This window comes from Mangifera indica, chromosome 3 (genome assembly GCF_011075055.1).
Source record: "Mangifera indica cultivar Alphonso chromosome 3, CATAS_Mindica_2.1, whole genome shotgun sequence".
Taxonomy (NCBI): Eukaryota; Viridiplantae; Streptophyta; class Magnoliopsida; order Sapindales; family Anacardiaceae; genus Mangifera; species Mangifera indica.
The window spans coordinates 11315363-11327193 of record NC_058139.1 but is presented as its reverse complement, the minus strand read 5'-3'; positions in this window follow the sequence as shown (position 1 = coordinate 11327193).

Genomic DNA, 11831 nt, shown 5'->3' with positions numbered 1-11831 from the left:
ATGCAAGGGCTGCTGAGGATATACATGTGACTAGACATTTTAAGGGGATAGGTTCATTACATGACTTAGGTCCTTTTTAGTTTTTGGCATGGTCTATAGTAGCATGACTTGCAAATTTGTTGATTGTGCCAGAAGCTTTGGGGTGAGGCTCACAGGCTGACTCGTATGATATGTTTAAAAATAGTAAATAATTATAAATAATAAATATTTAATTAATAATATAAAAAATATAATTTAATAGGTTAACCCACAAAAATGTGTTAGCGGTCCCATTAAAGGCTTAAGAAGATATAGCCCATGGGCATGACAAAACACATTAAATTTAGTTCGATATAATCCACTGTAATGTCAACATTAAACAACTCAATCAATGGCAAAATCAATGTAACTTAAAAGTGGGTTTGGGCCTAACAATAAATCTCAAAATATTTTGAAAATTACAGCGAAGACCCACCCAGCATCCTGCAGGCCGCAGTAGCCCAATTCCATATTAGAGGCGGCATTTTTGGGTTCTGTTTTAAGTGTGAATCTGAAGCAGCATTGCTTCCTTGGCTCAGGGTGCTAGCATTGTATTTCTCCTCGTCTTGGCTGGCTGGTTAAGCTTCAACCCCTTTGAAAAACGAAAAAGTTATTACTTTGTTTTGATTTGTGAGATTGGTTTTTTCTTTTAACTTTTTCTTAATTTGAGTTTTTTAAATGTTTGATTTTAATTGTTTATGTGGGATCATGTCGAGGGTGAATTTTGCATGTGTAATGGAATGGTCATGACTTTTGCCTGTTGTAGATCTAATTGGCAATTTGGAAGATTTTAATTTTGCTTATTGAAAATCACTTCTTGAATTGGGATTCTTATTGTTTTAAGATCATCTTTTGTGGTGGGTTTGAAAGAAAACTAATTTTGCATTCATTTGGTTGAGGAACACATTCATCAAGCAAATAGTTGTATAAGATTCTTGCAAAAATGCTTTGAGATTTAGGAAGTTTATGTTTTAATTTTAGCATTTTTTATTTTGTGAGCTCAACCTGCAAATATAGGAATGTAAGCCTATAGAATATGTGTTCCTCACTGAATTTATTGTTGGGAAGAAAACAATTAAACTAATAAGACTTAAATCAAAACTCTCACGCTTGATTGAATTAGGTGGTATCAAACAATCAACCAAATGTATGATTCAATCACATCAAACAGTAAAAAACAAATATAATAGGAAATAACACTACAATTTAACTTGAAAGCCTTTTTAATGTAAAAAGTAAAATCATGAGGTTTTACCCAGATAAATCAATCCACTATATCAAAGATACTATTACATTAATTTTCAGAGTATGAATGAGTAGAACTCTCCAAAATAACAAAATAAAGAAATAACAGAACTAAAAAAAAAAAAAAATATTACAACAAACTTGAAAACTTATATCTCACGTTATAAACATAAAAAAAATCTCCACGGTTCAAAATATAGTATCATATGTGCCTAAAATATTGTAAAAATTTGAGAGTAATCCAACGATAGATTAAAAAAACGTTTTTCTAAAAGTCGTTTAAGCATAATTGTATTAGACAATTACTCATATTTCAACACAGATAATTGCTTACTTGGAAAACAAGAACACAATTTTCACTGTTCAGAATAAAGAATGATGAGTTTTCTATCAACAGTCCAGAAATTAGAGCGATCCAATGGTAAAATTAAGAAAAAATAAAAATTTACCATGAACGCACACTGAAAAACCAAAATGGCATTTTTTCTCTTCTTTATTTTCTGTATTCTTACTTTAATATGTTATTTATACGTATATATTGATTCTTGTTTGCCCTAATTTATGAATATAGTAAATCAGACAAATTTATTAAATAAATTTGGATTTCTCCACATAGAAAGGAACCAAAAGCCCAACATTTACCACCTCAATTCCACATAGTTTTTATTCTCTTGTTTCCATTTTGTACTTAGATATTAATACTAATAAAAACATGAGCTTCCCACTAACAGAGACGGGCCTGGGCCTTCTAAGGTTAGGCTCAGCCCACCCTCACATTAGAAAGTGTAGAAGAAATTTTCTTTGGCTCCACTGTCAATTGACGATAAAATACCTAGGTCCACCCTCAACTCTAAACAAGTTCGGATTAAAAAAAAAGTGTTACTAGACCCATTCTTAAATGGCCTAAAATTAGAATTAAAAGGTATAATTATCTTAATGTAAAATAAAACTTTAAATTTAGTGTAGAATGAATTAGGTTATTATCCAAGCACCACATTTGTAAAAAAAAACTCAAAGTCCATACCAATTGAAATCAAGGAACTAATTTCAGAAATTGGTTTTCTTTCCCTAAATCTTCAACTCGATTTTCATAACCATACCTAACGGCTTCATTTCCAAAAACATGATTTTAGTCTTTTGAAAAACGGTGTTAAACTAAATAATTGATATTCAAATATTTAAATATACTATTTTAACTTTTTTTAGCATCACATAGCAATATGTGTGGATCTTTAATTTAAATAATTAAGTTTTGATTTAATAACTGGATTTAGAGTTATAAAACTTGAAGATTTACTACTTATTTAGTAAAGTTAATCAATAATTTTGTAAACCTTTATATAGTTTATTTATATTAGAATTATGATTGAACATTAAATTTGTGTGAAATATTCTTTTGGATTGTGACTAATTTAGATTTAAATCGTTCGTTAAATCCCATAGGTTTTTTTTTCAGTCTTTCTTTACATTTCTTTTATATTATTTCCTTTACTCAAATATTGGTACTTTTTATTTTTTAAGTTTTCACTACTTGATTGATAAACAATGACAAAGTCATGGAAACAAGGTTGGATTCAAACCGAGTTAGCTTGGTCTCGGAAGTTAGCTTGGCTCGGTTTTACTTGATTAAAGTTAATTTGATTTGAATTCAAACAAAAATATTTGACTTGTGTTTTAAACTAAGCTAAACTCGAGTTAGAAGGTGTTTAATTTGAGTTCAATTCTAACTTATGGTTTGAATCGATAATTCAAATTTGTGGTTTGATTCGATTTGAATTTGTGACTCGCTTTGGCTTGACTTAATAGCTCAAATTAGTTGGTTTTGTCTATTATTTTGATAAAACAATGTTGTTTTGCCAATGAGTTATAAATTTAAACCACCAATTTAAACCAAACTCAAATTGAATTGAGTCAAATTATTTTTTATTTAAACCGAATTTGAGCCACTATCCATTAATGTTGGTTCAACAAAATCAAGGGAAACTTAATTGAACTATTTTTTTTTATTCAAATTGAATCCGAATCAAGGGTTGTTCAGACTCAATTTGGTTTGTATTCATCTTTACACAGAGGCCCTCATTCAACATAAATCCTAGGGCTGCCATTGCCTATTAATTTGTATTGTGGATTGCTGCTTGATTGTTGCTTCTACGAGTTGCTTAAAATTGCTAGGAATTGACAGGATTCTAACAACACCCATGTTCTTCTATGTTATAGATTTGAACCCCAAGATATTTTGATTCGAGCAATATCAAAGTGAAAAAAAAAAAAATGAAACAATAACAACATGATATACTTGGTTCAGATTTCATAAAGAAATCCTACATCTAAGGCAGAAGTGTTCTTCTAATTGAATCCACTCTTTATTAAGTTTAATTATAAGAATACAAACACACAAATCTCAACCTTTGTACAACTTAAAAGCATACAAAACTATATACAAGGTAAAACAAAGTCAAAGAGAACTTGATTTCACTAGAGAGATATTGTCGATCCAACCTAGGAGCCAAAACCCTTACATAGCTCTAATAGATGTAAGAAACCAGAGAAAGAAGAATATACATAACTCCTCATTCCTTTCACATATGTAGTTCACAGTAAAAAAAGATTTATATACTTAGGTTAAATGAGTGAAAACATGCAAATGACGAGACTGTCCTTACTTAAAATCGAAATGACTAATGCATCCTTCAATGAAGAATTATAGTTTGAGACACACAACATCACAAACTCCACCTTGTTGTAAACTATAAGACTCAAAACCATGAATTCAATCAGAAAAACACCTCTACAAAAGAAAACAAACTCACAGACTTCCAATATGCAACAAGTTTAAAGCAATCTTAAACTTGTTTATTAAAACAGTTTTTGTTAAAATATCAGCAAAATTAACCTTTAAAACAATTTTCTCTAGAATTACTTCACCTTTAGTCAAAACTTCCCTTATAAAATGCAACCTAACATCTATATGCTTTTTTCTTTCATGAAAAACAATATTTCTAGAAAGATGTATTGCACTTTGTGAGTCACAATATATCACAGGAGTACCACAACTTAACCCCAACTCGTCTGTTAGTGTAATATACTCGGTTTTTATTATAGACAAAACAATAATATGTTGAAGACAACTCTTCCAACTTATCACATTATCATTAAATGTGAAAATATATCCAGTTAGAGACTCCTCTTGTCTAAATCTGTAGCATAATCTGAATCACAATACCCTTTAACAAGTAAACTATTAGCATTAGATGTAGTATATACAATACCAAATTCACATGAACCTTCCAAATATCTCAGTACCCATTTAACAACATTCCAGTGTGCTTTACTAGGTTTTCCCATAAATCTACTCACCAAAGTGATTGCATAAGCAATATCAGGCATGGATCCTATCATGACATATATTAAACTACCTATTACATTTGCATAAGGAATCTTTTTCATATATTCAAATTCATCAGTAAACAAATCATGTAATACAAACATCAGTTTGAAATGAGCTCCTATAAGAGTATTAACAGATTTAGAATCAAGCATCCTATATAATGAAGAAACTTTTTAACATACACAGACTGAGATATAGTTAAAACACCTTTAATCTTATCTTTATTGATATCCATGCCCAAGATTCTTTTAGCAGGTCCTAAATCTTTAATTTCAAACTCATCTTTTAACAAAATTTTCAACTTATACAAATTACTTATTTTATTTGAAACAATAAACATATCATCCACATATATCAATAAGTAAACATAACTGTCTGTTTCATTTTTACAAAAGTAAACGCAATGATCAAAGTTACTTCCAGAAAAGCCAATAGAGAGTATATAGTTATCAAACCTTTTATAGCATTGTCTTGGTGCCTGTTTTAAACCATAAAGTAACCTTTTTAGTAGATAGACTATATCTTCAATCCAAGTTTTACAAAACCCTTTGGTTGCTTCATAAAAATCTACTTTTCTAAATTACCATGAAGAAAGACAGTAATAACATCTAGCTGTTCAAGTTCTAAATCAAACAACACCACAACAGATAAAATAAGCCTTATTGATGTATGTTTAACAATAGGTGAAAAAAGCTCATGATAACCAGTTCTTTCTACTTGGGAAAGACCTTTTGTAATAACTCTAACTTTAAACCTTCCAATTTCAAAGCCTAGAGCAGCATATTTTCTTTTAAAAACCCATTTATAACTTTTAATCTTTTTATTTACAAGTCCTTTAACAAGAATCCATATGTTATTTTTATGCAGGGAATCTATTTCAACTTGCATGACATTTAACCATTCCTTTTTGTGTTTACTCATATAGGTTTGTTTGAAATTTAAAGGCTCATTTAATTCAATACAATCACCTATATTAAATGCATATGATATGAGATCTGTATGAGCATATCTAAATGGTAGTTTAATAGCTCTTCTAGACTTATCTCTACCCAATTGACAATTAGAAATATCAGAATGCACATCACTGTCTAAACTATTTTGACTCTGACTCTGTCATAGTTGCTAGTTCAAACCCCTATCTTCATACTTTGAAGCATGAATTGGATATGAGCCCAAATCAGGTCCATTACTTGACTCAAAATTATCAAACTTATCCAAGTCAGAATTCTCCACCTCAATATGAACCTGTTTAGATTGAGATTGGGTAAAAGTAAATAGATCTTTATAAAAAAATAGATTCATTAAACATAACATCCCTACTAGTCACATATCTTAATTCATCAATTAACTAGACTTTATAACCCTTAGTCCCTATAAGGTATCATAAAAAAACTACTATTAAAGCTCTAGGGTTCAACTTACCTTGATTTACATGGATATAGACAAGACATCCAAAAGGTCTCAGGTGATTTAATTTTGGTGGCCTATCAGACCACAATTCAATAGGAATTTTAAAATTAATAACAGAAGAGGGTGATCTATTGATCAAGTAGCAAGCTGTAGCAACTGCTTCAGCCCATAATTTCTTACTTAATCCTAAGTCAGCTAATATGCATCTTACCTTATTCAGAATGGTTATATTAATCTTTTTTGCAAGACCATTCTACTGAAAAGTGTCTATACAGGTTATGTGTCTCAAGATTCCAAATTGTTTACAGAATTCAAGACCATTGTTTATTCTTAGAAATTTTAATTTCTTATTAGTTTGATCTTCCACAAGAGTTTTCCATTCTTTAAAGAATTCAAAAGCTTGATCTTTATTCTTTAAGAAATAAACCCATACTCTTCTTGAAATATCATCCAGAAAAGTTATAAAATAATGAGCATTAGACAAAGAACTAGGTACCTGAGGAGAACCCCATGGATCTGAATATATATAATCAAGAATATTCTTTGATCTGTGAGTAGCAGCAGCAAACTTCAGCCTTTGAGACTTCCCTAAGACATAATTCTTACAAAACTCTAGTGTACAAATTCTATTAGAATTAATCAAGTTTTGTTTACAAAGTTCTTGCAAGCCCAAAATACTAATGTGTCCTAGCATTTTGTGCCACAAAACAGTTTCATCCACCTTATTAGATTTAGAAGACATTGAGTCACTTACAGTTGTTCCCTCTAGGATGTATAACCCATTTATTAGTTTAGCTTTCATAACAACTAAAACTCCTCTCATTATTTTTAGCACACCTTTATCATACTGATAAGAATAACCATTGGAATCTAATAGATGTAAGGATATTAGGTTCTTTCTCAATTTGGGGACTAATCTAACATCATTAAAAATTTTAACAAAACCGTCAACAAGTTTCAATTTTATTGCAACTATACCAGTAACCTGACATGCATCATCATTACCCATTGAGACTCACCCCCCATTTATATGTTTTAAATCTAAAAACCAGTTTTCTCTACGTCTCATATGATAGGTGCATCCTGAATTCAAAACTCATTCTTCCCTAGACAACCATTTAGATAATACCAACATTTCAGCATTGTCATAACCATCAAGTAGATTCACATATTCGTGTTTCTCATTATTGGAAGGAAAGTTCATTTTCTTCCTTTTAAGGCAATTTCTTTTCATATGACATTCTTTATAACAATTTCAACAAACTCTTTTAGACCTAGATTTATATCTATTATTTCTTTTATCTTAATGTTGAGTTTTCTTTTCTGTTTTGCCCCTAACTTGCAAACCTTCTCTTTTGGCTTTCTTTTCTATCTTCATTTCTAAATCTTTTGACTTAATAGCCCCTAAAACATCTTCCGAAGAAAGAGACTCTCTACCATATTTGATAGCAATTTTTACATCCTTAAAGGTTTCAGGCAATGAGTTAATGATAACTTGATTTTCATTAGAAATCTTTTTTTTCTATATGAGCAAGATTAATTGTAATCTTATTGAACTCATCTAAGTTTTCTTCCAAGGTTTTTCTAGGATCCATTTTAAAACCAAAAAGTTGCTCCTTCAAATAAATTTTATTAGTTAAAAATTTGGTTATATAAAAAGACTCAAGTTTCAACCATAGTTTTGCAGCAGTATTAACATTATCTACTTGTCTTAAAATATTATCAGAAAGATGTAAAATGAGCAAACTATAGGCAGTTTCAAGTACCTCAGCCTTATGAGAGTTTGTCATATCAGAAGGTAAAACATTAACACCTTCCAAGGCCTTCGCACATTTTTGATGCACCAAAATAGCCCTTATCTTTTTCCTCCAAATTTTAAAGTCATTTTTACCAGTAAATTGCTCTATTTCTACTCTAGATGACCTCATTATGCCCTTTTTTTCTTTCAGTTTCTTTAATCCTATAAAGACTAAAAGAAGACACAACAGTACCAAGAAAACAAAGTACTAGCAATAAGAACACAATATTTTCAAAAAATATTTAAATATATCAAGAGATTTAGCAAGTATATTTCAACAGAACATACTAAAGAACACGAGTTTCGAACATATCTCAATATATAAATAAACAACCAAATATATTCGGAAAGGTAGGTCAAAGAACATAGATCGAAAGATCTTTAGTGGCTCTAATACCACTTGCTATAGATTTGAACCATAAGATATTTTGATTCGAGCAAATTCAGAGTGAAAAAGAAAGAAACAATAACAACACAATATACTTGGTTAGGATTTCATAAAGAAATCCTATATCCAAGGCAGAGGTGTTCCTCTAGTTGAATATACTATTTATCAAGTTCAATTACAAGACTACAAACACACGGGCCAAACAGCTCTAATAGATGTGGCAATGTGTTATTGTAAAGGTTGTACACAAAACCATATATAAAGTTGAATATACTAGTTGAATATCAAGTTCAACCTTCATACAACCAAATAGTATACAAAACCATATATAAGGTAAAACAAAGTCAAAGGGGACCTGACTTCATCGAAGAGATGTCGTTGATCAAACTCAAGAGCTAAACAACTCTAATAGATGCAAGAAACTAGAGAAGAAGAATATTCATGATAAAAAGAGATTTATATACTTAGGTTAAATAAATGAAAACATGCAAATGACTAGATTGCCCTTGCTTAGAAACAAAATAATTAATGGATCCTTCAATGAAGAATTACAGTTATGCCCTTACATCACATTCCATATAGCCATGAACTTTCTCACCAAATTCTAACGGGCCAAACTGCGTATAAGCTTGAAAAACAAGCAAACAAGTAACATCATTCAATGTATATTCATTCAACTTGCTATTCATATTAACAAACAAACACACAACATGTTGGGTTCATTGGTTACATATGTACCATGAAATTGAAACATTTTAAGCAACAGTATCTCTTTGGGAAATTTCATCAAACACCCTAAAAGCTTCAACACTTTTCTTGCGGTTTGAATAAATTTTGTATAAGTAGTGGTTAAAAAATTATCTAATTGATACCCATTTCTCAATATTCTTGAGTGAATTTGTGAACCAACTATAAATGAACAAACCTAATGCAAGACTTAGTTGCAAAGTTCATAGGTAGGCATTTTGTCTCATTTTTTCAAGTAAATAAAAGGCTTATTCAAGTGAGTTACTCATAGAGTAAGCTCAAAAGTAGCATTGAAATAAGAAACATTGGCTTAGGTATTTGACTGAATATTTGGCAAAAGGGATAGAGGGAAATGTCGAATAATAATAAAAGAAAAGGAACTGTGGGTTTTTGAATTACAGATATACGGATGAAACATTATGAGGATATCTTGTTGAAAAAATTGTTGAGCCTCTTTTTTTTTTTTTTTACCTCTATTTGAAAAACATTTTCACTTTGTGAACTGTTGAATATGAGTTGTTTGAGCCCTAATTACTCTAAATGTCGACATAAAATTAGCATAACAATTGAATGTTAATATAAAATTGCTCTAAATTCAAACAATCCATATTTACAATATCACAAATAACTTCATCAAAGAAAACCACAAAAAGAATACGATGAAGAGTCTTTCTAACCAGAATATCTTCTCTTATTATAAATTTCATATAAGAATCATTCTCTTTAGAGAAAGACAATCCACAATAGAGCTTAATATTAAACTCTTGTTGAAATTATTTGAATTTCATGGTGGTATATGAATCTTGAAATTGTTTCTTAGTTGGATAAGTATTTATACAAAAGACCTATAATTTGAAAGATTCAAACAGTTGGATAATTATTTATACAAAAAATCTATAATTTGAAAGATTCAAAATAAGCCTTATTTTCTTTTTCCACTTTATTATGCAATAAATTCTCATATAGTTTTACAAATTGTTTTAAAATAGTTTTTAATTGACATAACCATCAAAAAATGAATACATATTTTCACTATGTTGCTTAGTAAACATACCTTATAAAACCTGACACCTTACAATATCTTTCATTATATAATCCATGTGGCAATGTGTTATTGTAAAGGTTGTATTTATCAATGAACCTATTCCAATGTTTTTAAACCTGTCACTTGTTACTTAATTGTACAAGACATTTTGCAAAACTTAATATATTCATTTTAACCATAGCCTTTTAACTTATTCAATAAATGTTACAAACACTGTTTATGTTCTGTATCAGAGAACACAATCTAGATTGCATTTTCCATTGTCTTATTTTGACCAATGATAATTTTCTTAGGAACAAAATTCAACATACATGCATGCTAAGATTAAATTAATCATACAAATGCCTTCGTGTCTTCATTGGAGATTAACCCACAACCTAACAATGTCAAATGACCTTGATGATTAACACCAATAGAAGCACCAAATGACATGCCATATTTGTTGGTAAAATATATAGTGTTGAATGTCACAATGACATCAAAATTTTTAAATGCAACTCCACTTCATGCATCCATTCATAAAACATTTTTAAATCAAGCTTGTTCATCTTAATCCATTATGTAGAAAAAATTTGAATTCTCATTTTTCATTTTTAAAAACAGAAGCATCTCTAGCTCCAAATCGTAGCCTCCTTATTGTACAATCTCTCTGTGGGAATGATAAATTCACAACACCACCTGCCTCAATTAACAGGGCATTGAAATTTTTGTTTGGTCAAATCCCGACCCTATCATTCACTCCAAGCTTCCATTTCATAGACAGATGCGTTATTTGATTGCTCTTAAAGTATTTAGTCTTAACAAAACTACTGAGTTCATGGGTATGATCCAATACAACTAAGTACATATTTGTCATTTACCATTAGAAACAAATACTTGCACAAATACGAGTCGTACAATCAGTTTTTGTCACTAGATGCTTTTTAAAAGCATTCTTGCATTTACTTTTGGACCTGACATTATAAGAACAAACCAATGTCATGTATTTCACGTCTCCATCATCTTTTTGTTGTAGTTCATATAATAGTTTAAAAACTCCTCTTATTCTTATAGTTTTTGTAGTCTTTAATGAGATTATCTAATGAATCAAAAAGCATTCTAGACTGAGGCTCATATGCTTTCTCTAAACTTTTTGTATTGTTTATTTCTTCATAATTATTAACCTAATTTACTAATATTAAAATAATCTGAATTAGAATAAAATAATACAATGAACAAGGTAGAAACAAAAATTTGGAAAAAGTTATTTAAATGAGATGGGGCTTTATTACTAAAACATGTAAAAATAAAAAACACAGTACTAATGAAATACAAGAAATAATAACAGATTAAATCAAAATGTCACCACCTAAAATAAACTCTACATATTATGTTATAACAATGTTATGAGTATCCACTTTTTGATATATAAATATATTTACATATGATGTGTCATCATATAATTGAGTATTATTTTATCTATAATTCAAAATTACTAATCACTTAATGATATATATTAAATATATATTCATTTATATATACAAAGTGGATACACATAGTTTTATTAATTGTGTTAACTATTGTCATAATTAATTCATTATCTAAAGCATTGTAGGGTCACCCATCCAACTAATTACTTCAGTATAATTCTAGCTCATTATGAATTATTGGAAATCTCTTTATTTCGACACATAAAATCATGTCAACTCAATTTAGGAAGAACCAAATATTTATAAAGAGGTGCAATAAACTTACACTAAACCAAAAATCAAAGTTCTATGAGAAGGTGCAAAAGAAACTAACTCATGCAATT